Raw genomic sequence first — 3,765 nt, forward strand, 5'->3', positions numbered from 1 at the left:
CCACTGTTAACATCCTTTAATGGATCACTACGGACTCCCCTGAAAGCATCTCCCAAGTTACCACAATATCACCGTTTGGCAATTATATCTTAATAAGCTGATCTACTATGATAGGTTTAACCCAGTCTCTCTATAATCCAATGTGTAATGAATAAGTGTGTGGCTCCAGAATCAACTAATGCATAAAATGAACTGAATGAAATTATAACTGACCAGTAACTGTAGATGGGCTGGCCTCCGCTTCACTCTGTACAACTGTAAATACCCAAGCATTAATTCCTCTGGATGTCTGTGTTGTGGGTGTAGGAGGGGTCTTACATTCTTTCATCATATGTTCTGCCTGTCAACATCTAAAACACACATTTCGGCCCACATCCTTGAGACACTCTCCTGGATAATGTTTCCCACATTTCTGACATTGGGGAAACTCAAAAGTCCTCGGCCTTTTATTCTTCCCGTCCCTTATATTCCTCTTTAACTAAAATCTTTTCTTATTCTTCACTTTTCTATTGTTGGGAGCATTAAATCTGTCTCTCTATGGAGCGGGAAGTGGAATACTGGGCGTTGCTGCTGATGGAGTGAATAGAGTTAACTTATTCACAAATGCTTCAACTCGTAAAGCTCGCTCAAGGCCTCACTGTAAATCTGAGGAGGCTAGGCACCTGCCATCACATCTCGAGTTATTTCTGGATTCAGCCCATGCACAAACTTGTTCATCCTCAATTCTGGTGTGCTCACTATACTTGGTGCAAACCTCGCAAGGAATTAAATCTAATGGAGTATTCTTTCACTGAACTAATCCCCTATAGTAGGCTAAGAAATTCTTGTATCGTTTCATGAACTCTATCAACTGTCTTGTATTCTGCCTCAAAAAGTCATCTGAAATCTCCTCAGGTCATAGTGGCTACATCATGAGTATTCTCCATCAGTTCCCACCATATCCTGGAATCACTCTTAAATAAAAAACTAGCAAACCGGATCTTTTCCCAATCTGTCATGGGAAAAAGTGTTGTCGTATGCTCTACAGATCTAATCCATTCTTCTGCCACTAATGGGTCAATCCTACCTCTAAATTCTAACAGCTGATGCTGACTAGGTAACCCATAAATAGGCTCAAGACAGCTCTGTACTATGGGAGGTATCAGCCTTTCTCTCTCATCTCTAGTGGTCAGTATAACAACTGGTGTCTCAACTTTCTCCGACATAGGTCTCCCCGGACTCTCTGCCAATACCTGCTGAATGATGTTACGAATCCTTGCTTCATCGAGAACAGGGGGAGTAGATCATTTTGGAGTAGGTGCCCTAGAGCCAATCAATTTGTGTGGAATTGACTCTTTGAAATAATGTTTATTAATCAATAAAAAGGCATTATCCACTATATCACGTAAATCATATTATGTGTATTGATGTATGTCCTTAGGATGGTAGAACCGTGATGACGGTATCAAGTGTTTCAAATCTTGATAGTCAGAACCCTATGATCACATATGGTGGCCATTCTAGAAATGTCCGTAGCCCTAGTATTATTTTGACCAAGGACGCAGATAATACGGTAAGGCTATCATAGTGTTGAACGACCCTGTCGAAAGGCAATGACTGATCTCACCTGTCAAGGTTGTTTACCGGCAACCTGGTGCAACACATGGGTGCTTGCTATAGGTAAGTTCACTGGACAGACCCACCAAAGGATCCCATATGGATGGTAACCCCAGTGTCTATGGAATAAATCCTCTAACGGATGGTTGTAATAACTCCTTTATACTAGGATACTCATAGAATTACATAAAGCAAAATACATTTATATCAACAAAAGTAGATGGGCCCAAAATTTTCTTTTATTACATATAAACATTCTTATTTGCAAATAAGATATCATTTTACAAAAAGTTATCAAAAACAGTAGATAGTGTAGCTATTGCTCCTCGCTTGCCGACACCAATCCGACCGCGTCCTTACCTAGATCCTATAAACACAAAGAAAAACAACGGGGTGAGCACAAAAATAATGCTCAGTAAGTAAATCCTCTACTCGTCTGTCCCCGTAACTCTTTCTCTTAATTCTTTCCTTATACACTTCTCGTCTCATTTATTTTCTCTTTCTGTTTCTCTTTCACACAGCTCTCTTTTATTAATTTCTATTGTAAGTCACGGCCTCATCTTACTGGAGGCACAGCCGGGTGGAGTTCACAAAGCACCAACCCACTCTTCATGACTTTACTCATTCTCTCTTTATTCTTTCTAATGTTTTTCTTATTCTTTCTCACTTGAATGTCACGGCCTCATCTTACCGAAGGCACGGCCAAGTGGAGTTCACAAAGCACCAACCCGCTCTTCGTGACTGCCAGGTGGAGTTCACAAAGTCTCTACTCTTTTTCAAGCTACTTCTAAATGTACAATTAATGTATAATGATGGTTCATGCTTAAAATTTCTTACTTAATGCACTTATGAAATGCACAAATGCAGTATTGCATCAAAACAGTCATTCTACATAGGTCAAACTCAAGAAGGCATAACTTGAGTTATACACATCGGATTGCTACAGTTTTGGTCTTGTTTTAAATCTTAGAGACAGGGATACAACTTTTATGTTTTGGTCTCAACCCAGTTCAATCTTTAAGATTCTCAAAAATCACTTAGAAGGTCACGGCTGTGACAGGGCAACCATGGTAACATGTTCTCACTTAGGCATTTCATCAAACAAAAATTGTGCCTAAACAAACTCTAATTTAATTATCATTCAATTTGTTTCGTAAACTATCCAGAATGAGGGAAAAACTGTCTTGTATCATCACCATAACCCCACGGCATAAACATTCCCACAATACTTCCCCAATTCTTTTAATTTCATCTCAAACTACATTCTCATCACTCAAAAACACTTCTCATAATTGAAGTGTATTCAACAACCACAAAGCAAATATTCATCTCAACTCATCTCAATAACATAGCATACTTATACATACATAAATCTCTACTCAATTTCTACTCAAAGGATTTCTCAAATCTCAACTTGGGTTGGATTTACTTACCTTGTAATAGAGAGATTTCACTAACACTTTTCCTTTCCTTTGATATCTTGTCTCTTCTCTACAACTTTAAACAATAAAACCATAAGACTTCAATATACATATATAAGCAAAACTTCACATCTAAAGCAAGAATTCTTACCTTAGGATGCCTTAGATTAACTTTCTACCCCAAACTAGTCAAAAAGCCTTCTAAAATTCTTGAAATATTGAAAGAAGAGTTGAGAGGAAGTGGTGAATGGGAATGGCGGTGGAGAAGAAAAAATGAAGGGTTTTCTAAACCCAAACCCTTATTAACTTACAATTAACACATGCCTTCCCATTTTGCCCTTACTCTTTCTTAGAAATTCCATCTATGTCCCTTAATCAATTACAATAATGCCCTCATTTTTATTGCATTCTCCATGAAATTCTATCTCTTTTCACACCCCAATTTTTCAACTAATTTTGAGTGAAAAGACCATTTTACCCCCAATGAAAGTTAAGGGATTTTCTTCACATTTTTCTCAAAATAACTTTAACAAAATTCAACTAAGGGTATAAGAACATAAATTAAATTACATACCTCCATGTGGGCGTTACAATGGTGGTGCATGTGATCCTTAGACTTGAGATCACCGGAGCGCCTTGTGCACCAATTGGTGTAGTTTGACACTAGCCCAACGTAGTTCTATTCAGAGCTATCAATACGGTAGTGATTGGCTACATTGAGAAGTGTACCGAGACTATGGTGGATCAA

This window comes from Pistacia vera, unplaced genomic scaffold (assembly GCF_008641045.1).
Source record: "Pistacia vera cultivar Batoury unplaced genomic scaffold, PisVer_v2 Contig1348, whole genome shotgun sequence".
In the NCBI taxonomy this organism is placed as follows: Eukaryota; Viridiplantae; Streptophyta; class Magnoliopsida; order Sapindales; family Anacardiaceae; genus Pistacia; species Pistacia vera.